A 26229-nucleotide genomic window follows, 5' to 3' on the forward strand; every position below is an offset into this window, starting at 1 on the left:
AAAATAAGATTCTCCTACTGGACAGAAAGATGGGATTCAGATTGTATTTGTGTGTGTATTTTGAGAATCACCAAGCCTGATGCAATGTCCTCAAACTTACCCTGAACTCTGCTCTTGATATTTGAGCTGATTAGTTTTCCTAGATGTTTGATGTTGAGTGATGTATCTGCACCTGCGTGATAATAGTTTTCTGGATGAATATATATGTTGTGGTCCAAGTGAAGACCCCCACATCACTAAAACTCTTCCCCCTCCCTTCCCAGCCGTCCTTTATTACCTCAGCATGAATCACTTTTCTAAAAGCTACTAGTATGTCCTAGATTTATCAAGGGATATGTGGATATTTTATCATGCCAGCTGTTTAAAGTCTCCTACAACTCAACAAAGTGATCTGTGTCCTTGCTTTTATCATTGCTCAATCTTCCCAGTGTTCTGTAAAACAAAGGAAAGGGCAGCTGTTATAAAACAAAAGCGGTTTGAAACAGCACCCAGGTTTGAACAACCATTTTAAGAATAGCAGTTTTCAGACAAGGGTTTCATTGCACAATGTGTTATTGCACCCCACCCCTGACTCCGAGGGGTGCAAGATTCCAGGGGTTCTGGGCGCTTGCACGGGGTTCGCTTTTCTTGGAATGAGGGGCAGCAGGGACTGTGGTGTCTTTAGGATATAAGGTCTATTTACACATGTAATATATATAACCTGAGCCTACGTTTCAGCATTAACCCCCCAAGAGGGTCTTACTTCTCTGATAGCCACAGCCTGGGATTCCAGCAGAAATCAGGCATGGCCTTCTACAGCTCTCTCTGCCTCCTACAGCTTCTACCAGCAAGTTGAGGGAAAGGGACTCACCTACTTTTCATCTGGTGCAAAGACACTTCCCTTGATACCTTAGTGGTCCATACTTAGAAGGCCATTACCTCTTAGAGGGCCATCGTCTTGGCCCTCACAAAACCTGCCAGTACATTACTCAAGCTTCTATGGGCAACTTTGGCCTGGGAGGAGTCATTCAAACCCCTCCAGCAGCACCTTTGCAGCATCTTTGCCGCCACACCAACCATCCCAAGGCCATCGTTGGGGAAATTTCCACCAGGCTATTAAGGTTGGCCTTCTCTGTTCTGCTCGCTCCGTGTTGAGGACTTTCTAGGTACACAGACTGTTCTTTTTAAAATTTTATATATGGTTTTCATTTATATACATTTCAATAGCTTAACAATAGTTGTAACATTTCAAACTTCAACTTCCTCCTCTTTCTGCGGTTCCTTAAATTTCTTTTTATCATTTCCTGCACATTCTAAATTAACTTATTCCTTTATTCATCTATTTTGATTCTATATTCTTTTGAAACTGCAGGTTATTACAATAATCCTGACAATGTATTTATCTGTTTCCTATTTGTTTGTAAATAGTCAACAAACCATTTCCATTCTTTTGTAAAAAATTGTTATCTTGATTTTTTATTCTTCTGGTAAGTTTCGTCATTTCTGCATAGTCCATGAGTTTTTGTATCCATTCTTCTCTCACTGGGACTTTTTCTTCTGACTGTTCTGGCCCAGGTGTTCCACCAGCAGGTCCAGGGCTCCACTCCACTGGGCTCATCACCCTCAGCCATAAGTCGTGGCCCCCCTGATGATTCAGCCCAGCAGTGTGTCAATAGCAATATTCAATTACAACCCTGACAGGGATGATTTGGTGTGCAGTGTATGATGAATGCCATCTTTTGTCCTGAGGAACAAAGTAAACGTGAGAAACAGCTAGCCATGCCTGTGGGGGCAAATACAGGGGACGCTTGGGTTGCAAACATGATCTGTGCAGGATGCACGTTCGCAACCCGCAACATCCACAACCTGCAGCGGTGCGTCTGCGCACGCATGGGTTGTGATTCAGCGCTTCTGTGCATGTGCAATCGCCAAAACCCGGAAGTAACCCATTCCAGTACTTCCGGGTTTTGGCGGTCTGCAGTCCGAAAAAACGCAACCTGAAGCGTCTGTAACCCGAGGTATGACTGTATAACCTTTGTGTGCTCGAGAACACCATTGTCCCACCTCCACGATTTGCTGTTCCTGCATACAGCATTCAGCCACAGACATGGTGGCCCTGAATGAGGGAGTGCCAAAATGCTTAGGTGCCAGACCCTTCCTTTCCAGGCACCACTGCAGTGCAGCCTCAAACTGAGGTCAAGTAAGGGGTGAGGTTAAAAAGAAGAAGAAGAAAGTAGGGGGAAGAGACCTTTAGCTACAATTTTCATGCTGTATACGTGCTCCATGTGTTTTTGGCTGGACTCTGGATTATACAATGCCAACACATTGTGTGAAAGCTGCAACATTTCTGACTCAAGAAGATCAGGAAGTACTAAACCTCTTAAAGTATCACCTCTTCCAAGGGACTGCCCAGTGCACTTTTGTAGACTGAAAGAGCTTGGATCAGCACCTGTGCTTATTTATGGATCTATGTCTGATGCGTCTGCTTCAATCCACCAACACAAAGAGTGATTTTGAAAGTGAGCAAAGGTCACACTGGAGAAATAATGTTTAGTGGTGGAAAAAGAAAATTCCATTTATGAATGAGTATTCTGCTTGTATTAATGATATGGAGATACTGCTACAGTGGAAGCCACTAGATGATGCAAGAAGGCACACAACCATTTATTTACAGCAATAAGCATGTTTCTGTTGAAACAAACTTTGGTTGACAGCCAGTTTTTCCACGGTGAGAAAAGAGCAAGTCAACTTCCCTGTCTGTATCCCTTGTGGTCAGTTCAATGACACAAAGTGGTAGTGTCAGTTTTGCATTTTTTGGTACAGAAAGTATTGGTTTAAAGTGCAGAGATCTCTTCTATTCTAACTAATTCAAGAGGGTTCTGGAAGCTTCTCTGTGTGATACAAGCTGGTGCAAGCAGGAAGTTTCTAGTTAACAAGTAAGCAAGCAAGCAAGCTTCTATTCTGCCTAGAAACAAGCAGAAGGATCCTGATGTTTTGGTTATTCCTTCAGAGAAGCTGAACAGCTGGTTCAAACTGGTTGTGTTATCTCTTTCTTTCAAGGTCATACTGATTATAAGAACAGGCCAGATGGAACCTGAGTTTCACTGTTTGTCTTTCCTTCTGTTGGTGTTCTGTACATATTGTGTTTAAGTGTTAAATTTAAGTCTGCTGCAACTGGATTTCTTACTGACTGTGACAATCCTGAAGAATTGTGACTGTTATGCTCATTTGCCTTCTGTAGTAAACTCTGCTGGATGAAGCTAATTGACTCTGGTCTATTTTTTGGGAATCCTGCAAAGTGTTTATGTGTTTACTCTGCTAACTATACATTGGGGTCTGCTCTGGATCGATATGGAGCAGAATCAATGACAGGAGAAACTAAAACAAACCAAAACTAATCTATTCACCCATCCCTATCCACCATCCATCTGGTGGGCCGACTTCTCCAACTGTGGGAAGTGTCTCAATGATGGCACTAAGTCTGTACATAACATGCTGTTTTTCTGGAGTGGCATCCTATTTTCCCTTTCTTGGGTGGCACCATCTTGGATACGAGCACCATTGTGGGAGGCCCTTTCCCCACAAGAAACTAGAGTGAAGTTGAAGAGATTAGAGTCTAGGAATGATGTTCAATGATGGGCCTAGAGCCATTCTCATGTGACCCTTGCTCAAGATCTTGCTCAGGAGGATGGACCATTGTCTACATCTGATGGGTGTCAGGTGGAGGAGGGGACAGCAGTGTCCGGGGGGGGGGGGAGTGGCAGCAAAGAATGACAGCCCAGTAGAAGAGCATGCAGAAGGCTCCAGCTGCAATCCCAGCCACCTCCTCCAAAAAAGTTCTCAGGTTTTAGGAATGGAAAATACTTGCCCCTGAGACCTTAGAGAGCCCCTGTCAGTCAGAGGAGATAGTGCAGGGCAAGGTGGACCAGTGACCTGATGCGGCACAAGGCAGTTTTATCTGTTCATGCAACACCTCTGTATGTCATAAACCCATGGCCAAAGGATGTAACCTCGTCCGACATGGATCAGAACAGAGATGCTTTCTGATCACTGTGAAAGTTTCCAGATCACGACTGCCCCATGGATTGAGCAATGGGAGAGAGCAGTTTGCTTTAGACCTACTCAGTCCATTTATTTTTCCTAGTGATCTGCATCGTGTTTACATGTTACTGCATGGTTTGATGCAGCATGATTGTGGAATATTTGAGAATAATAAGGATAGAGACACCACTGTTCAAACCGTGATAATCCATTATCATGTATTTAAAGCAAGTGAGTAGAAGATTCCCAGATTCCCTCCCTTCCTTCCCTTTCTATTTATGGAAAAGGAAATGAGGTGCAGCCCCAATTAGGTCTCACTTCACCATCCCCACCTTTCCCATTCTCTGCAAAGCAGGTACGATGCCAAGATCATCATCGCAGGTAGGCGTGCCAAGTATCTGCTGCAGCACAGATGATTACATCTTACAGATACGATTGTAAGTTGACAAGCACATTCCCCCTGGAGACAGGATAACTGAATATGCAAGCTAATGCGCTTATGATTCTTTCATGTGCAGAGCTGAAACAGATGTTCAGAGATCATCCTCTGGCACCGGGAAAGTGTCTGTGAAACCCTGGATGTGAGCTTTCTTGGCACATTCTTTTCAGATGGACTAGAGGGCTCTGTAAGCGATTAGTTGCTGTCAGTTTGCAAACACTTAATGACGTGTGCCCACGGCTTGCATACCAGGAAACTAATCAGGAAGCATAGACTGCTTCTTTGTGCTTAGGAGACAAGCATTTCCTTTTTATGGCCTAACTGGAATTTATTCCTCCTTGGACTTTGCAGGTTTTGCACTTTAGAAAGCCCATTAATAATAATTTGAACATCAATGCCACCTCAAGGAAAGTATTTTAAATGCATTGTGCAGTATGCTCAAGCACACTGGTTAGGGATGGGTGAAATCCACAGGGAGAATTTTCATTGGCAATTCTATTTTCCCCATGCCAAGCAACACATTTGCATGGAAAAGACCCACTGGAAGTTCAACATTCACCTGACTCTGCATATACTCCAGTTGCCCCCTGCTTTCCAAATTAAGCCCTAGTTCAGGGGTCTGAGTCAGCACCCATAGTACTAGGGCGGGCAGTTCCCCGATGGGGGTGTCAATGCCTCCCTCCTTGGCCATTGGATCAGTCATGTGAGCAGAGAGGAGTCAATAATCCTGAGCATGGATCATCTGGGGCGGGGGGGGGGGGCTGTGTATCTGTCCTGTGGGTGCCTTTCTCTGCGTGGGCTGCATGAGTATTGTCTCAGTAGCCACACTGCCTCCCCCATCACGTTGGGCTCTGAATGTATTCATTTATTAGTGAATTTATATCATTTTCAAATAGAAAAAAAGCTTTCTTATGTCATTGTACAGTAATATATGTTAAGGAAATTTATAACAATACATAAAACATCATAACTGAAAAAATGGGCAACAACAAAACAGGTAATAGACAGCAGTAGCTAGTGATACTACTGAAACAGCACTCACCCCAGTAAAATAGTAAAATCACAGTATAAACAAGGGTAAAACAACACCAAAACTATCAAGGCCTAAGTGCAATCCTGAAATTTCAGGAAAGCAACAGCAGAGAGTTTTCAAGAACATCTTAAAACTTACAGTGATGCAGCATTTCAAACGAAAATGGGGGAGGACCTTCGTACCTACAGGACCGCCTCTCCTGGTATGCCCCACGGAGGACCTTAAGGTCCACAAATAACAACACTTTGGAGGTCCCAAGCCGCAAGGTGGTTAGATTGGTCTCAACTAGGGCCAGGGCCTTTTCAGTACTGGCCCCGACTTGGTGGAACGCTCTGTCACAAGAGACCAGGGCCCTGCGGCACTTGACATCTTTCCGCAGGGCCTGCAAGACGGAGCTGTTCTGCCTGGCCTTCGGCTTAGACTCACTCTGATCCCTTATATGGGATTTGGTATATAAATTTTCCCTTGGCTTTTTTGCTGGCCCATGTAGGACCAGCATGGATAGCTGGCTCAGGTGAGTATCTGGTGTCTCCTCCCTTTATGGTCTTGATTTATGGGCTACTATTAAAATGAGGCTGCATTTTAAGCTGTATTTTAAGCCATATTTTAATTAACTGTTTGTTTGTTGTTGTTTTTTCTATTATGTTTTATTGTAATTCATATTTGGTGTTAGCCGCCCTGAGCCCAGCCCTGGTCAGGGAGGGCGGGGTATAAACAATTATTATTATTATTATTATTATTATTATTATTATTATTATTATTATTATTATATATTTGTAGATATTGGGGGTGCCATCAATGGAGAGGGGTAGTGCAGGATGAGGGAATTGGAAAAGTACTTGTGCAGAAGCCCCCCCTCTCAAAATCACTCGTTTGCTACTCTAATTAATTAATTAATTAATTAATTTATATCCTAGCTTTTTCTCCACGGAGCTCAAGGTGTTGTCCTTCCTTCCCCATTTATTCTCACAACGACCCTGTGAGGGCAGCTGGGCTGAGAGGTAGGGACTGGCCCAAGGCTACCAAGTGAGCTTTGTGGCCGAGGGGAGTTTCAAAGCAGGACCTCCCATGTCCTGGTTCTGTTCTCAAACCATTGCCCCGCTCTGGCTCTCACTGGTGACTCTTGCAGTTGTGGAACTTCACTCCTGACTGTGCCAGTGCCTTTCATGTCTCTTTCTGAAAAGGACTTTCCAGAATGTCTTTCCACATGCATCTCCAGGAGGTACATAGGCAAGGATGTCCCTGTTGGGCACATGCATGGAAGCAAAATGGAAAGGCTACCAGTTTCCAGTGTCAATCCAGCTGTTTTTGTTTAACACTGACACCTTTCTGCTCAGAGTTCCTGAACTTTTATAAGTTGCTTGGCAATATGTTACCTAACATGAAGAACTATGGAGATTTCTGAAACATTAAGCAGTTTATAGATGCTTTTAAATAAATAAATACCTAGCATGGACAACTGTGGAAAGTTGCATTTGTTACTCTGCTGTTTCCTATGCAACTTTCAGAGACATCTTTCTGACTCCGTGTCACGCAGTTCCTTGGATCTGTTTCTGATGTGTTTACTGAACGCAAGTAACATCCTCCTGTGGACCGAATGGCCAATATAGGGCAAATTTAGCTATCTGAATGAAAGATAAAATCTAAATGCCATTGAAACAGCTAATGCTTCCACGATGTTTCCACAAATTAATCAGCATGTAGCAGCTCAATCCTAAAACTGGCTAAGTGCTTAGCATAGGATGGAAGTGCACAAGTTGACAGGGCAGCAACAGAATATGACACTGTGACTATCAAAACAAGCCCAAGGAACTGCACCTGCCATGGTAATTACGGTACATAGCTGACCATGTGTCACCCTTTCATAGCACCCTGATCTACTGTGGCACCCAGTCGCTGCCTGAGGGAACCACTTCATGTTGTCTGCGGACACTTGGACACTGTCAGTGGCCAGAGCTGCAGTATCAGCTAAGTTTCAATATAACTTCCTTTATGTGTAAATAGGTTTAAGATGTGTGCCTGAAACTAGCCATGATACAGAGACATAATAAGCTTGAGGGAGCCACACATACTGAACTGTGGAACTTATCATTATCACAACATTAGTCCCTTATTAATTGTCCCCTGCTGTTGTGCTTGGATGGAGATCAGCTCCACTTAGAGACGGGCAGCCAGACAGCGCTGAGGGGAAAGTGTTTGTGGCCGTGCACCACATATGTGAATCATGACATTAAACAGATGGCCCATTCACTCCTCAGTGAAAGTCCCCTGGGGGCTATAAGAGAGAAAGGAGATTTCCTATGCAACATAACAATTTGGACATCATAGGGGATTGAGTTACAAGACTTTCTTTATTCCCCACCTGAAACTCTTAAAGGGCAACACCAGGGAATTCCATCTGATCTTTGGATACTAATCTCGTTTTATGCCGTTTTGATCAGTCTGTTAAGAACTGGCAGTCCGCACAGGGGAGTAGACATATAAGCGCACACTTAGCGACAGATGGACGGTCCCTTTTTGGTGACCTGAATACACTTGGAGCCCACAAATCTTCCCTGTCTGGAGAAATCCTTGCACAGCCAGATCTCAGGAAGCAGGAATACTTCAGCTCCACACAAGGCATGTTGGCAGGCAGACACAGCCTGGTGTGGAGTTGGCAAAGGGAGCCACTACCAGCCATACAGAGGGGAAATCAAAGTACTATTGTTTGGAATCTGTTGAATATCTCTCTTTCTGCTTCAAGGCTACTCATTGGCCTTCAAAATCTGTGGGCACAATCCATTCCCCTGTGCAAGCCCCAGCAGAGGTAAATGAGAGCTTCATGAGTGCTCTTAAGCATCTCCTCACGGCAAGGACACTTGCATAGGTGAGTCTCTCAGTGTGTTTCGCTTCATGGAGCTGAATATAGGAGTTCCACAACTCAAAATGCAAAGAAAATAATTGAGTAAGTCCATCACTAAGATGGTGCCTTCTTTTCTCCATTCTTTCTCTGGGGTGAAGTCAAACTGCTGTGGTAGCAGAACCAAAGTGGCTTCCCCGGGGGGCAAACCTGGGCATTATGTGTGGAGGTCCTGGGCTGCCCAGACAACAAGACAGTTGTTCATCAAAATACTTTATTGTAGCTATAGACCACTGTCTTTTACTCAACTGAAGCCAATCGATTCACTTAAGAGACTTCATAAACTGCCCCAAACCTTCCTTTCTGAACATACTGATAAGCAATGCCAGAGAAATTCACACATTGGTCAGTGAGGAGAACTTGGTTGGTTTTCATTTTCATAGAAAAGTTTCAAGAATCACTTAGTGGGTGCTCAGTCAGAGTTTCCACTCTATGAAAGCCGTAGAATAAGGAGACATCAAGTGATAGTGCTTGCAAATCATTCCATAGGACCATCCTTTCTAGACACTTCCTTTCCGAAGCCAGGAAGCGGGTTCTGTTATGTAGGTGGAATTATCTTCTTTGCAAACAGCAGTCTCTCTATAGAGAGAGGTCTGAAAGGCATTTCTCACTTTTTTCATGGCAACAATAATGATGTGGGGATAAATGTTGGGGATTAACCACCATCTGGAGGGACGGCTAATGGCTCACAGTGCAGCTGAGAATCATTAACTCCAACTACCCATTAATCGCCAGAAAATATCCTGTGCCAATGCCCTTATTATTGGCACATGCTAAAAGCACGGGAAAGATTGTGAAGTAAATATATGGATCTGATTCATAAAAGGGGTATCCTCTCCCTCACAGTGTAGCCTGAGGAGAAAGTCACTGTTGTTGAGGGAGTGGGAAAGTGATCGTTTTCCCGGCCTCAGGAAAGATCCAAGTCTTGTGGGAATTGGAATTTGGGCCCCACGAGACATCAGGTGAGCGGTTGGGAAACAGATTTCTGTAACGTCTTTCCCCACCAATCCTTTGGAGGAATGGGACACGGTGGAGACTGTCATAGCTTTAAGAAATATGGTTTATTCGCCTATTTACACCTCTCATGGTGGGTGGGGTCCTGATCTTACAGCATGGTCATTTCAAGTATGGTCATTTCAAGATGAGCTTGTACCCCATAGCAGTGCAGCCCTGGAGTCCAAGGAATCTCTCCCAGCCAGCAAACAGCCATCCTGCCCAAGATGGATACCAGTCTTTTTTCCTCCCCCTCCTTCTTCCCAGCAACCCTTGCTAAAGATTCCCTTTTTCTGTCACCTGACACCCATTTACTCTGGCAACTTGCCAAACCCCCTTATTTTAAGCTACTTGTGTTTTAACATATTTGTAATGTTTCTTTTAAATAATCTACAAGCATTTTCCAATCCTCCTTAAACTCTTCCTCATCTTGATCTCTAATTTTAAGTTAAACTTGCAAATTCGGCATATTCCATCTGTTTTACCTGCCACTTCTCTTTTGTAGGTACAAAGCAATGGGCTGATCTCGTGTCTGCTTCCTCCCCCCCTTTGCATGAGTTGACTTTATTTATTTATTAAGGCAAATTTCATACTGCTTAACAGTAAATCAAACTTCTAAGCGGTTCACAAAGACTATAAACCATACATTAAGAATTGTATAAAATATGTTCCAATGTGCCCTCACAACAATTCAATTGTGCTTCAGGGTTTTCAATGATTTAAATTCAAATCATGAAAGCTCTGAGCAGGCTATACAACATCATAAAACTAAGCAGGCATAAAAGACACAGTTGCCACCTAAATTGGAAAGAATTATATACGTAAGGCAATGAGGGAAGCTGTGAGTGTGTCTCTGCATGCCCACACGTGCAAACACATGCATGCATGCTCCAGCAACCTAAGCCTGAGTTTTGCACTGTTTGCAGCTGCTTTTAAATCACCTTTAAAGACAGCTCCACATGCTACTGCTTTGTTCCACTATGCTTGAGATCCTAAAGTAATCAGGATAGTCACTTGATCTTGTGGGATGTTAGCATTCAAAATGCCCATGCAAAGGATTAATGGCAAGAGCTGTAGAATTCTGCTGGTGTTGCCCAGTCAGTGGCAGTTATGGTGGCAGTTATGGCAGTTAGGGAGCAGACTTAATGGTCAGCGTAGCAGGTACATGTTATGCTGTGCTGCTGTCTGCCTCAGAGTTAATTAGTCTGTAACAGTTTAATCTATGTAAGACGCTATAGCAGAGGGGGACACGGGTGGCGCTGTGGGTAAAAGCCTCAGCGCCTAGGGCTTGCCGATCAAAAGGTCGGCGGTTCGAATCCCCGCGGCGGGGTGCGCTCCCGCTGTTCAGTCCCAGCGCCTGCCAACCTAGCAGTTCGAAAGCACCCCCGGGGGCAAGTAGATAAATAGGGACCGCTTACCAGCGGGAAGGTAAACGGCGTTCTGTGTGCGGCTCTGGCTCTCCAGAGCAGCGATGTCACGCTGGCCACGTGACCCGGAAGTGTCTCCGGACAGCGCTGGCCCCCGGCCTCTTGAGTGAGATGGGCGCACAACCCTAGAGTCTGTCAAGACTGGCCCGTACGGGCAGGGGTACCTTTACCTTATAGCAGCTTAAGTAAATATGCATTGCATACTTAATCTGCAACTGCAAGCACACTAAGCAAAAATTATATGTTGCTTTAAACTTTAAAAGTGAGTGTGAACTAATCCAAGGGTCAAACGACCCAGGGCTGCCTCCCACATACTCTGCAAATGGGAACTAGAGCCTCATTCTCACAGATCTGAATCTGGGTTTTCACCAGAAAGGCCCCTGGTTGGTGCCACCGACTGAAAAGCCAATGCCATTGCTGGGGTAACTGATGAAACATGTACAAAGGGAAGCCAGTTTACCATCTTTGGGGGGTTGACAGTGTTAAGATTTATCTGTCAATTATTTACCAATACAAGCCTGGAAGCTGAGAATTCAGAAATAGTAGTTCAGAGCCGGGTCCTACAATTAGAGCAGTAGCCTAACCAAGAGTGTCCTGGGAATGCCGGAGCTCAGGCACCATAGCTGAATTTGCAAATGAAAAGAGCAAATGTGCAAGTCATAAAGCTAAATAGAGAAGCTCTGCAAGCTATTAGACCACTAAGTGGAGTAAAAAACCAGAGTGCCTGGTTGCTGCTTCCAAGCCCAGGCTGGGCTCGCTTTGCTTTGAAAGCCTGATTGGATAAAGTATTTTTATTAACTTCACATTTTGCTGCTCATTTTCTTCCCCCTTCTTTTCATATTGCTGGCTCAGAAAGACTCTGCTCCTGAAATGGATGGTTATTGGCCGTGGCAGGTTGCAACACCCCTGCGGCACCCGCAGAGAAATCCCAGAGTGCAGACCACAAAACCAGAGGAGCTTCATCGGCTGCTGGTGTTGGGAAATTGCTCAAGCAACTCTTTGTCTTTATCCTCTGCCATATGCATCTTGTCCTTTCCGCAACTGGTATATGGACCCATAAGCAGAAAGCAAAACTGAGTTCCTTACAACCACTTCACCCACAATACTTTTCAGCTTGCATAGCAAAGAGGACTTATGGGCTTCTCTGAATGATTTGCTTACGGAGCATCCATCCTGATTTGCCTGCAGAAAACTTACACACAAAGACTGACAGGTCTTTGTTGAGCATTTGTTCTGATTGGTTTGCAGAAAGATATGACAATGAAGATCCATCCTGATTTGCTTGTGTGGCATTTATACCACTTCCTGTTAACCCCACACTTTTCAGTTCATCTCCACATCACTTTCCTAAACACAAAATGCCTGTTTTTGTTTTAAAGTGGACTTGTTGCACTAATGCAATGGAGTGTTTTAATCCACTTCAACTGCGCAAGCCCAAATTTCCAGTATGTACTTGAATTCCTCCTGCAAAATAGGTATAGTCTGGAGGTAAGTAACACGTGTTTTGTAAACAGTCATGTTTATGCGTCACTTGTGTGTAAGGCATAAACATGATTGCTTGGGAGCGCAGCCACCTTTTTAGCCTTGACCCTAACACCTTTTCTCCTTCAACAATCGCCCACAGAGGCCCATCGACGGCAGTGCCTATGGCAGGGGCAGGAGCAGAGCACAACAGCCCCCTCCCTTCCCAAGTTTCCAGCAGCTAATATTTAGCAGCATACTGCCTCTGACCATGGAGACAGAATAGAGCCGATGTTTTCAGATTTACTGCTTTAAGATGTCAAAATGGTGTGGTATTTTAGACAGTTAGGTCTGAAAACATTGAAAAAAAGCAATGAATGTGCTTATAGAATGAGCAGCGGTTGATTTCATCTTCTATTGCTGTAGTTTTCTAACTTTGGGGGAAAGCCACAGAAGGGAGTTGCAGGTAACCACAATGATGAAGATGATGATGGTAATAATAATAATAATAATAATAATAGTAATAATAATAATAAATTATTTATTACTTTCCCCAGCCACTCTGGGAGGCTTCCAACAGGAGATTAAAAATGCATTAAAACATCAGTCATTAAAAAACTTCCCTAAACAGGGCTGCCTTCAGATATCTTCTAAACGTCAGATAGTTGTTTGTTTCTTTGACATCTGATGGGAGGGTGGGAGCCACTACCAAGAAGGCCCTCTGCCTGGTTCCCTGTAACTTCGCTTCTCAGTGCTGGACCTCAGTGTCTGGGCAGAACAATGGGGGTGGAGACGCTCCTTCAGGTATACTGGGCTGAGGCCATTTAGGGCTTTAAAGGTCAGCACCAACACTTTGAATTGTGCTCAGAAACATACTGGGAGCCAATGTAGGTCTTTAAGGACTGGTGTTATATGATCTCGGTGGCCACTCCCATTCACCAGTCTGGCTGCCGCATTCTGGATTAATTGTAGTTTCTGGGTCACCTTCAAAGGTAGCCCCACTTAGAGTGCATTGCAGTAGTCCAAGCGGGAGATACCTAGAGCATGCACCACTCTAGCCAGACAGTCTGCAGCCAGGGAGGGTCTCATCCTGCGTACCAGATGGAGCTGGTAGACAGCTGCCCTGGACTCCAGAATTGACCTGCGTCTCCATGGACAGCTGCGAGTCCAAAATGACTCTCAGGCTTTACACCTGCTCCTTCAGGGGTACACTTGCCCCATTCCAAGGAGTCCCCCACACCCACCCACACCCTGTTTCCCCAAAACAGTACTTCTGTCTTGTCAGGATTCAACCTCAATCTTTTAGCCACCATCCATCCTCCAACCATCTCCAGACACTCACACAGGACCTTCACCGCCTTCACTGTTTCTGATTTAAAAGAGAGATAGAGCCGTGTATCATCCGCATACTGATGAACACCCAGACCAACCCCCCTGATGATCTCTCCTAGCAGCTTCATACAGATATTAAAAAGCATGGGGGAGAGGACAGAACCCTGAGGCACCCCACAAGTCAGAGTCCAGGGGTCCGAACACTCATCCCCCAACACCACTCTGAGCATGGCCCAGGAGGAAGGAGCGGAACCACTGTATTACAGTGCCCCCAGCTCCCAGCCCCTCAAGACGGTACAGAAGGATGTCATGGTTGATGGTGTCATAAACCGGCAGAACTAGGAAACAGCTCTCACCTTTGTCCCTAGCCTGCCAGAGATCATCAACCAGCGTGGCTAAGGCATTTTCAGTCCCATGATGAGGCCTGAATCCCAACAGGAAGGGATGAGTTTCAGATGACACATGTTTCTAATAATGATGGTCTCATTCACACATTTTTATCAGTACACGCAAAACATCTTGGATGATCACCAAAAACATAATTGTGAGGTGTTTTATTTTAATTACGCATGCTTAGTCCGATTGAAGGCAAGAAATAAAGAGGATTTGAGCAAATTAAAATCACGGAGTGAGGTGCATTTAATCTTCATTGGTTTGTGGCCAAGGTGTCTTTATACATTTGACTGTGTGAATCATCAAGTGCAAAGAACTCTAGTGAAGATAAATCAAGTTGAGCGTATGAACCAGCTTCTTTATAGGCTTCTTTATAGACAGTGTTTGTTCTTTTCTTGGCGAACAGGAGGTGCTGGCAGTCTCCTCCTGCTTTGAAGGAAGCTGAGGAACGCCTCCTGATGTGCTGCAGCTGTTCCTCGCAATAAAATGGAAGGCTCATCATTTGTCCGGTGCTTTCAGATGCTCAGTATCCCTGTGTGGTTACAACAACCCTGTAAAGTAGGCCAGAGCTATACGTTTCCACATTGCAGCTGTGGGGACTTCTGAGGCTGAGATGGGTCTTGGCTAAAGACACCGAATGACGCCAGGGCAGAGACTGGAATGGGGGACCCCCCAGCTATGTAGCTCAGACCCTCCAAGGGTCCCTATTTTCCAGGGACATACCTGATTTAGAGAAGCTGTCCCAGTTTCTGATTTGATCCCAGAATGTCCCACTTTTCCTTAGGATGTCCCTATTTTCATGGAGTTATCCAACCTCCGAGCTGTCTGAAGGCAATTCTGTATAGGGAAGTTTTTTTTAATGTTTTATTTTTTTATTATGTTTTTATATATGTTGGAAGCTGCCCAGAGTGGCTGGGGCAACCCAGTAAGATGTGTGAAGTATAAACAGTAAAATTATCATTATGGAATGGGACGTCCCTATTTTCATTGGAGAAATGTTGGAGGGTATGCTAGCTCACAGCACAATCCTAGCCAGGCCTACTCAGAAGTTAATCCTTTTGAATACGATAAGGCTTGCTGCTAGGTAAATGGGGTCAGCGCTGCAGCTTTTGCCTGTTCACTCCACTACTTGTTTTTATTTAGTTTTCAATTATATCCCACTATTCCTCCAAGGTGTACAAAGCTCTCCCCATTTTAGTCCCACAACAACCCTGTGAGGTTGTTTAGGCCTTGTGGGAAAGTAAGTTTGCTTGTCTTCAGCTAAATAACCTAAGAGGAAAATTCATAGGAAGCTGCCTTGGACAGAGTCAGTGTGTTGACCTGTCTACCTCAGCAGCAGCAGCAGCAGCAGCAGCTCTCTAGGGTTCAGATGGGGGCGGGGTCCCCCAGCCCCACCTGGAGATGCCACCAGGACTGAACATCAGCAGGTAAAGCAGATGGTCTAATCCTGTGCTATGGACACCCCTAGACTTGGGAGTCTTCTTCTGCATTTAAAGGTTGTGGGGATGATCTCTCTTTAGAAATGTTGTTGGAAGAAGTGGTTTCACACCAGAGGCCTGTCTAGTCCAGTGGCCAACCAGATGTCTCTAGGAATCCCACAAGTCATAGCCGACTCCTGGGGCTTCTCCTCTCACTGGTGGCTTCAGTGTTCCATATAGCTATTTCTGATTATAACCATAGATACTCTTCTCCTCTGTGAATAGATGTGACCCCCTTTCTAAACCTGCAAGCCTGTAGTGCTCACCGCGTCTTGTGACTGCCAATTTCACATACCAATTAAAAATTATGTGAAGAAGTCCCCATCAATGTTAATGAATTATCCAAAGCTCTTGGATAATAAGCTCTTGGGGGATAAAGCAATTTTAAAAACTATACTTTAAAACATACAGAATTTAAAATACTAAGATAGATTGAAATTGCTTCAACTTTCTAAGCATCTTGGTAGGCTTGTCTGAACCAGAATGTTTTAAGCCGGTGCCAGCAAGAGTCCAGTGAAGCTGCTGGGCTGATCTCAATAGTCAGGGAGATCCAAAGTGCAGGTGCCGCTGAAATTGACAATGGAGTTCTTACAAATGCAGGACAGGTATTAAAGGGCACCTGTAGCAGTACCAACTTGGCTGATGGAAGCATGGGCACCTGTCAGCGTTCTGTGCTGAAGCATTCTGCTCCAACTGCAGCCCAACACATCCAGCACGTGGCAGTAATCCAGCCTTGAAGCAGCCGGGGCAGGACTGAGGGTGGCCAGGCTCTTTGGGTCCTGGCATGGCCGTAGCTGACAAACCTGTATCAGCTGGCACCTCCTTTCTCTCCAAGGCCTTTGTGCTCTGGACTGCTTCTTTCCAGCTCTTGGGATGCCCTTCAGTTCACTTAACTGCAGAGATATGGAAGGAATTGGTCAGGATGGGCCTGCTATGATCTATTAGGCTAAACAAATTTCTGTTCTCTCTATTCTGCAGTGATTCCCCCTCTTCGTTAGACACCCCTCCTCACACACACAAGCACACCCCACAAATTTTGGTTACAGGCTTCTGACTGGTTTTCTCTGCCCTCCTCATCTCTCCTATGCTCAAGTAATTGAGAAGGAGCAACAGAGTGGTCCCGCTCCAAGGCTAGGAGCAGCTTGTGGCACCAGGTGAGCAAGTGTCCCTCTTTTTTGGATAGAGAAGGGCAGCAATAGGCTAGGGTGGCAGCTCAGAGTACAGGATCTGCAGTGGGGGGCGGCAGTTAGTGAAAAGATCAGAAGAGCCAGACTGCTGGATCCAACCCAAGATCCATCTGGTGCAGTGGCCCTCCAGTTTTGTGGTGTTCAATGAGGATGCAGTTGACTGAAAGAAGCAAGAAGGCATTTATGGAGGAAGGAGGTGGCAGAGGCAGCTGATAGGACAGGGCTGGGGGACGGTTGTCAGCTACAGGGCCACCTTCCCTTGTGAGGCACATTCTGGGGGCCGCAGGCCAGGATTGGCACCCAAGGCCTGGGGTGTCCCACTAGGGTTGCCATATTTCAAAAAGTCAAAAGTTGTTTGTTTGTTTTTTAGCAAAACCCCATAATTGTAGAACTTTTTTTTTAACGAAAAGGCCAATGGCAGCCCTTTGTCCCACCCCTGTAGTAGGACCTTGATAAGAGTAGAAGCAGGGAAATCAAGGAGAAGACTCTTGGAATAGTCTTGCAAGAGACTCACCTGTCTCCATGTCCTCCTCTTGTTGCAGTTGTGCCACAGATCTTCCAAGTCTCCCCAGCACCTGAGGCGAGTATTGGAGAAAACAAGAGTAGGGACTGGATCCCTCAGACCTGCCCCCGGCTGCTCAAGGTCTTTGCCCCCAGTTCTGCAGTCTCTAATGGGGAGAAGCCCTCTCACTTTGAACAGACCGCCGGACTTTGGCCATTTCAGCAACTGGAGCAAGAAAAGCTCATCTTGGTCCCGATAATAGGGACCTGTCTGGAGGCTGCACAAAGGGGCTTCTGGAGGATCTTGAAAGCAGCGGGCTGCTCAGTGGCTGAATTAATTAGCAAAGTAATTTCTCCTCCCTCACTCATAATATGTCTATGACTTAATCCAATTTTTCATCTTAAGAAATGGAAGTTTGTCGCTCACAGAGGCGACTTTGGAGAGTTGCCAAGAAATGCACGGTGCTTTCCATCCAGTGCCCCCTGATTCCTTCCGGATTTGGGGCCAGGTGTTGGGCGAACTGCAGATGAGACTGCCACCCCCAACCCTGGGGGAGTTGGGAGACTGATTATTCCCATATCAGCCTCTAATTACCTGTGCAAATGGCTGCAATGGAATTCCAGCCTCTTCCATGGCACCAAACCAGTATTGTATTTGATGCAACCTGAAATCTGTTCTGCATAGTTAAGTTTGCACAACACCAGGCTGTATGGGTTTCACTTTATTTGTAAGAAATCAATCTTTAAGTGTTGCAGCACCCACATTTTGGGACGCCTGCCTATTGATGCCACTTTAATAACTAAAAGTATACTCCCTATCAAGTATTTTTCTTTGGAGTTAAATCAATGAATGAGAGGAGAGAGCAAGGGAGAGTAGGCTGTCTTGGTCTGCCAGCATCCCCGCCATCTTCTATGAGTTGGAAGGACAACTTCTGCAGCAGAGATCCTGGTCTTCCCACAAAGGCTCCCCATGCTACTCAGACCCTGGGAAACTGGGATTCTGCCTCGTGCTGCAGAGCGTGGTATGGTGACAGGGCCAGAGCTAATACACTCATCCCCACCTCCCAGCCCAATTGTCTCAATAGGGTCAGCAGTAACCAACTCCGCTCCTTCAGACATGGATTGGTTCTGTTTACCAATCTGAGCCACCTGGATTTTACGTGCTTCTCTCCAGCAGGGAAAGAAATGGAAGCCATTGGTGCAACGGTGGACTACAGAAATATTCTGTACCTGTTTTCAATTACTGTGCTATCAGCCGTTTGTTATAATAGAGAAAAGGGGTTTTGCTTTACAAAGCTTCCTGCATAGAAGCCTGTCTGAGGAAACCCAGCTTTCCTTGTCAAAGCTAAATTACTGTTCAAGATGACAGCAAGAAAAGCAAGACAAAAAAGATTTAAAGTAGCTCTGTAGTATATGGGATATTGGCAGGTGTTAGGTTATTAAATACCAACTACGAATCCTGTAAGATCTTGTGGAATTCTAATGGAGGCCACGCAGAGTTTCCCCTTTTGGCCAAAATGGAGATTTTTCTTTCTATTTTACATACATAAAAAATACTCCCCCCCCCCGGGCTTCCTTTTCTTCACCCGACTGATGCACTGTCTGGGTTTGCATCTGTTTTTCCTTTGCCTCTTTCTCGCTTCCTTCACTATTTACTTTTGTAAGCCAACTGATGTTTTCATTCAATTCCCCTGGGATTTCACCCTGCGTTTTACTGTTTTCGAAATCTCTCAAACTGTCCCAATCTTGGAGTTACCTTCCATCCCATAGCACTATCTGGGACCTGTTTCCAATTAGGTATGTTTTGTCTTGTTTACTGATTTTTTCTTCTCCTATATGCAGCTACAGTTGCTTTTTCAGCTGGGGTGGAGCTGACAGAAGCCAGAGAAGGACACACTTTCCTTTCCATTGGTATTTTCTCAGGCCAACTGCTTATTTGTCTTTGCCCATGCAGTAATGTCAGCAGCCACTTATGATAATGGAATGTTTACTCTTGAATGCCTACAATTTTGGGGTACGTTGCACTTTTAATACTACTTCCCCAATCAAGTCACATTATATACATTACAGGGAAGAAAATGCAAGTTCTTCATTTAAGGCCTCACTTGCAGAATGTTTGGGACGGCTGGCGATGCAAGGATCTGTCAACTTCTCTCTGTTCTCTCAGTTTCTCATTTTTTCAATTCAGTTCTCCACATTTCTGCAGCAATCTGTGATCTTAAAAAAAATCCTAATGAAACATTTTTAGCATTTTTGTACAAATTTATCTGAATAAACAAAATTTTTCATGCAGCTTTGATTATTATTAATTATTATTATTATTATTACTATTATTATTTATTGGTATCCTGCCCATCTGGCTGGGTTTCCCCAACCACTCTGGGCAGCTTCCAACAAAGATTAAAAATGCATTAAAATGTCACACATTAAAAACTTCCCTAAACAGGGCTGCCTTCAGACTAATACCTGAAGGAACGTCTCCACCCCATCATCCAGCCCACACATTGAGGTCCAGCTCCGAGGGCCTTCTGGCAGTTCCCTCATTGCAAGATGTGCAACCAGGCAGAGGGTTCAATAGTGATGCCCATCCCATCAGATGTCAAGGAGATAAACAACTACTGTATATGACTTTTAGAAGACCCTTCATATGTCTTCTATAGGGAAGTTTTTAATGTTTGATGCTGTATTGCGTTTTTACTATTTTTTATTGGGAGCTGCCCAGAGTGACTGGGGCAACCCAGTCAGATGGGCGGGTACACATAGGGAATTCATTCCTACACAAAGTAGTGATGGCCATGAACCTTGATGGATTTTAAAGAGGACCAGGCGGAGGCTGTCAGGGGCAGCTGCCTATGGAAACTGTCTGATCCCTTCCAGTGTGGGAGGTGGTGTGCTTCTGAAAGCCAGCTGCTGGGAATAAAAGTGGCAGTCTTGCTGCTGTGCTCAGGTCCTGCTTGTGGGCTCCCCAGGGGCACCAGGCTGGTCACTGTGAGAACAGGAGGCTGGACTGGATGGGGCCCCTGGCCTGACGCAGCAAGGCTCTTCTTCCATTATTATATGCGCATCAGTGGATATATATATATATTTTAACTGCAAAATGCTGAAGCATGCGGAGAACTGAATTTTAGATTGGGAAATTGAGAAAACTATCCTACCTTTCCAGCAAAGATAAAAGGTAAAGGGACCCCTGACCATTAGGTCCAGTTGTGACCGACTCTGGGATTGTGGTGCTAATCTCGCTTTACTGGCTGAGGGAGCCGGCGTACAGCTTCCGGGTCATGTGGCCAGCATGACTAAGCCGCTTCTGGGGATTCGACCCACCAACCTTCTGATCGGCAAGTCCTAGGCTCTGTGGTTTAACCCACAACGCCACCCGCGTCCCTCTTCACCAAAGAAACTCAGTGCAATCTATCAGTAGGGACCTCCATTCACACAACACATTTGAATAACGTAGTCCAATGGAGGTGAAATATACTTGGAGTCGAGTGTGGATTTCATGCTCTTTATTCAGCTCATAGTAGCGAGGAATGAAAGTTTTCCCAAAATATCTGCTTTATATACATTATTTACACAATGGGTTAATTCCCAGATTCTTCTCTAGGCCAATCAGATTGTGGATTCACTTCCACCTGGAGCTGGATTGGGTGGCTCCTGCGGACCAATCATACTGCTGCATTGTTCTAGGACCAATCAGACTGCTGCATTCTGAATCCTATTGTTCCAGGACCAATCAGACTGCTGCATTTTGGATCCTCTTCAACTCAGTACATAACAGGAGGGCACAAGTCTTAAGCCTTTGTTTAGTGGAGTTGGGGCTTTGGAAAAGTTCTCATCTTGGCAGATCTAGTGTTTGCAATCACACAAAACCATTCTGCCACCCTCCTCAATTTCTCCCTTCAGTCAAGCCATTCTGAAACAATGGCAGCAAAACATTGAGAACTCAAGGTACTCTGAACTTACGCTAGGGATAGCAATGCTCAGGAGCTCCCATTGAATGCTGCCTCAGCAAAAGAGGAGAGCATAGGACATAGGACAATAGATGCCCCATCCCAGCTCCTCTCCAGCCCAATACATTTTGGCATCTGAGGTGAACCACAAAATGGCACCCCCTCTCAGGAAGAAAGGCTGGGTGAAGATCTACATCAGGTACAAGGGAGGAATAAAGCTCAACATTGGGCTCTGCTGCCCCTGTGCATCCTGGGGCCCGAGGCTGTTGCCTCACCTTGTCTCATGGGTGGGCCACCCTGTGTACACACACACCTTTTCTGGCAATACTCTTGACGTTGCATGTAGATCAAGTTTCCCTGCTCTACTTAGCAGCTGCTGCAGCTTTTCATGTCTGAATGTAAGGAAATAGTTAGTGCAGAGTTTGGGGAGGTCGTAGCACCTTTTCACTGGGGGGATGAACTCCAAAAGGAACTTCAAAATCATGCAAAAAGGCATTTCTAATCCTCATTTTCAATAATTAAACACACATTTATTTACATAAAGTAATGTCATGAAACATGTATTTTGAAAGTAAATGATTGCAGTTTAAAGAAACTTGGCATTTTAAATGTAACTAAATACAAAATCCTGCTGAGCATAAATCTCTGGAACAGGCTGACATTGTCTCCCGTCTCTGGTTGAAATAAAGTGGACAACAGCCATGGATCATGGAACGTAACAGGCTGTATCAATCCCATCCAGAGCTCTGTTTACCCAGGCATTAACTGCGTTTGATTGAGGCAATTCTTTTTAAACGAACTTTTCCACCAACCCTCACACCACTTGCAGTTTGTACAGTACCATTCTTGGATTCCTTCTTTTTGCTTCCTCTGTGTATTTTCAACACAGTCTACTAGCAACATGCACACATCTTCCCATTCTTAGCAGCCTCAAATGATTCTAATTCTCAAAATCATTTTACAAGCTTTATTCTTTGAACTAAAAACCGTGCTCCCTTTTCAGTGGTTGTTGGTTCTTTCCCACTCTGCTGGTCTGGTTTGTATCTTTCTTTTGGCAGTGTAATTCAAAGTCTTGTTAGGGGATGGAACTGTCATCCAAGACAACAGTGGTCACAACAGCAAGGAGTGACGACTGCTTGGAAAATGCGCTTGTCGACTTAAAGCCTTTTGCAGAAGCTTGTTTAAATTCTTTGTTTTTTCTATTTTGCATGTCTTTCAGCATTTGGTATTGTGCGTCTCACCTAAACACCACTTTCTGAATAACTTAAACAGCAACAGATCCGGCACTGAGCTGTCTCCAGAGCCCCAAACAGAACTTCCCCTGCCAGTCAGTAGTGGCTGGTGAACTGCGGGTTGGGAGGATGATTTACTTTTCAGTCGAAAAAACAAAGCTTTTCCTCATTTACAAGAAGTCCCCTGATCAGGCACAAGTCACACAGCAGACAGTAAAACACCGGGCGCTGATTACCAATAAGAGAAATCATTCTTGCCCATGGGGAAACCCAAGGCAGTGGCTTCCCTGTGGAACAACACCCAGTTTCTCACCACATCAATCTGCACTGGCAGAGAATGCAGACCAGGTTTTCCACAGGTGGTACCTGTTCCCCAAACCTCACATACCCTGAGGAGGATTGCTAAAACCATGAGTCCTGTTTGCTGGAGGGGATGTGGGGCAGTGGTTATGGTCTTACCCTGTTTGTCAGTCTTTCTGGAAGAAAATATTCTATGGAATAGGCCAGTTTCCATCCCAGTCTTTACCTATGGACCCCCTTTTATCCTTATCTATTGGCTCAGAAATGGAGGTTTCCAGTACGGACCTACGCAGCAGTCCGTACAGAGCAGCCAGACTCACAGTGGCAAAACAAGGAAGTCAGTTTCAGGTGACTTGCGAGGCTGCTGGTACGTCCAGATCTTGGCCATTATTCTAATGGAAAATTAACAAGCTACACCTGGATCCTATGCAATTTGAAAGTGCAAGACAATTTTTCTAAGGCTTGGCAACTGTTTACTGAATACATTAAAGTGAAGGAACATGATTGGCAGCCGTCCTCTTCTCATAGATTCCTTTGGGGAAACATTCTTGAATCATATGCTTATGAAGGACAAATGTTTGGAGTTATAATGCTGTTTTTAGAATAGTACCACTCCCTTCTCTCTCCCTGTACTCTCCCTGACCTTTCTTTTTCTTTCTTGCTTTGATCTCTTTCTTCTTTATTGTTGCTTTTTGTGTATTAAATTTTTTAAATAAAACATTGTTTCTCTGATGGAATCATGTACCTGAAGCTGAGGACACAGAATACAGGTACAATACAAGAAAGGGGGTTTACCCCAGAGAAACAAAATCGAAGAAGGTGGGTTGAACTCTTTCCATTGAAAAATGTTCCCACTATCACCATCTGCAGGCGATTGGAGCCACCACAATACCAGTAAGGAAATTCAGAAAGATTGCCTAGTTGATAGTATTGAATGGCACCAATATACCTTCGTTCTTGAATGGCTTAGTTGACGAACAAATCAGCTCCCAAATGCTGAAAAACCGAAAGTAAATGTTCCGGTTTTCACACATTTTTCGGAAGCTGAACGTCCAACGCGGCTTCCGCTTGAGTGCAGGAAGCTCCTGCAGCTAACCAGAAGCCGCGCCGTGGTTTTTGAATTGTTTCAGGAGTCGAATGGACTTCCAGAACAGATTAAGTTCGAGAGCCAAGGTTCCACTGTATCCTGAGATGACCATTCTTCCCCTTCCATCTCTTGTTGAAGGCATTTCACCAGGGTGGTCAAGATGTTTCAGTACCAGGAGGCTAAAGCGAGTGCTAACCATGGGTGTAAAGAAAGGTAAAGGGACCCCTGACAATTACACCATGGGTGTAGTGGCAAGCAATAGCTGCTTATTACTTACAAGGTGATGCAATGACAAAACACACTTGTGAGCAATATAATATAATAAATTATATAAATTTAATATATTTAAATTTAATAAACATAATAAATTATACCAAAGCTATGTGCACCAGGCACAGCATTTAGGGTGAGTTAATTCCCATCAATTCCAAAAGTTTGCATAAGGTTGTGGGTTTAACTGATAAGACTACCAGCCGTGAAACCTGCATGCCAAAAGTTAAGTGGAAAATAATCAATATCTAGCAAAGAAGCTGAAGAGGAGAAGTGAACCACACCTTGAGTTTTCAGGTGCCGGTCCAGATACTCAGGAGGAGAAGTCTCAAGAGGCCCAACAACTAGGCCTGATTAGCTGGCACTCCTAGTAATATAAGCTTCATGAAAGCTTTTGCAGAGTGGGTCGAACCAGGTGGTTGTGATCCATGATATTATCCCATGATGAAGTATCTGCAAGTGAAATCCCACCCCCAATATATGCATGTTGCACAGAAGTAGGAAAACTGGTGGCTGCGTATGTGAGGCTACTGTGCATAGACACTCCCCCCCCCCAGCCATTCTAATTACTGCTCTGCAGCGAATGTTTCTCTCATAACATATAAAAGGCCATAATGGAAGGAATTCCAGAGAGTGCAGGGGGCCAGAAAGAATGGGTTGCTTATGTGCAGTGCTTTTCTTTCAGAAAAACCCGTGCTGGTGTTGTATACCATTGCATACCCCTCAGGAAAAACGCCGTTTATATGAAACATTCTGCCTGAAACTCTCAAATACTCATTTATCCTTCATTTGAACAACAGTAAAATTAGAATATTGGCAAAGGGGCGAGTGAAGTACTCATTTATAATTATCTCATCAATATGGAAAATTACACTTTCCCTGATGAAACCTCATTTTTGGTAGGGGGAAAATGTGATCACTTTCGGACTTTAAAAAGGACACAGGAGATCACAATGCTAAACCCTCAAGGCGTGCATAAGGCACACCAAAGAACTCCAGAGATTTCAACTTCATGCTATGAAGCTCTGGCTCAGAGAGTATCTCAGATAAGAAGATGTTGAGTCCTGATTTGAAGCATTTTCATGTGAAGCGTAACCACTTCTGATTTTAAGGAATGTAGGAAAGGATCAGCTGCTGCTAACTTTGATTGCTTGCACATGGCACTGCTTACACAGCGACAAAACATTTTTCAAAAAATCCCTGCCCTGTGGAGTTTACAATCAAAATATGCAAGGGATGTCACAGGCGAGGCAAGAGGCAAATAGCTGAGAAACAGTAATAATTGGTGGGACTTCATTTCAAGGGGTAGTGAGTTAAGCTAAAATCTTTGACGGAAAGGTGGATTTTCAGGAGAGATTAGAAAGCAGAGAAAGTAGTGGGGGCTGGAGCCGCTTGGGACTGGTGGGGGAGGCAGGGAGCCCAATAGTAGGTAGTGCCAGATCCACGGACAGGCAGAGCCATCTAGTTCTAGTTTTTGTCTTCACCCTCCTCTGTGCTCAGGTCTACAAAGGAAACATTGAGACCTGGAAAGAGGAAGCTGGCAAGCAGTGCCTCCTCCCATTGGTTGTAAGCAGGAAAGCAGGCGGACAGAGGCTGGCTGAGGGCACAGCAAGGGGGGTGGGGCAGCACCCCATTTGCCCCAATGGCCCAGCCTCCTCATAGGTGTTCAAGAGGACAGGTATAAGGGGACATGAGAGAAAGAATGGGAGGAGATGCACTGAAAGGAAGCATAAGACACGGCCACAGTTGAGAGTCATGGCGCACTGGACCATAACCGTTTACGAGCATAATGGAATAAGGCCAGATAACACGGTGAAGGGATTGTCGAGCATACTTACTCAAGAATGCATCTAATGAAACAGAACTAGATTTACTCAGAAATAAATATGCCTAGGACTCGGTCTACACAACACGAAGGTTTTTTGTTTGTCTTTAAACAGCACAGTTCTGATGTTTCCTTGTGTTGTTTATGCAACTTGATGAGGAACTCAATCTAACCTCATTTCCAGGGTTAGAATCATATCCTCCATATATATATATATATATATATATATATGCAGGTTTTGGTGTCCTCGGGTGTCTTCCCGTGTAAAAGTTGGGGTGTCTAGGCGACGTTTCGACGAGGTCTCACTCGTCATCTTCAGGCTGGTGCTTTCGGCTTCTTGTTACTGGAACAGAGCTCTGTTCCAGTAACAAGAAGCCGAAAGCACCAGCCTGAAGATGACGAGTG

The 26229-nt window shown here is 44.8% G+C and overlaps 1 long non-coding RNA gene across 1 annotated transcript; it reads left to right on the forward strand.

Moving 5' to 3' along the window:
- Positions 1–16178: 16178 nt before the first annotated feature.
- Positions 16179–17981, forward strand: LOC310675324. Its single transcript, XR_014510048.1, has 2 exons — positions 16179–16629; positions 17205–17981. It is a non-coding gene; the product is annotated as an uncharacterized lncRNA (long non-coding RNA).
- The last annotated feature ends 8248 nt before the right edge of the window (positions 17982–26229 follow it).

Source organism: Podarcis tiliguerta (assembly GCF_965153285.1).
Source record: "Podarcis tiliguerta genome assembly, chromosome: 3".
Classification (NCBI taxonomy): domain Eukaryota; kingdom Metazoa; phylum Chordata; class Lepidosauria; order Squamata; family Lacertidae; genus Podarcis; species Podarcis tiliguerta.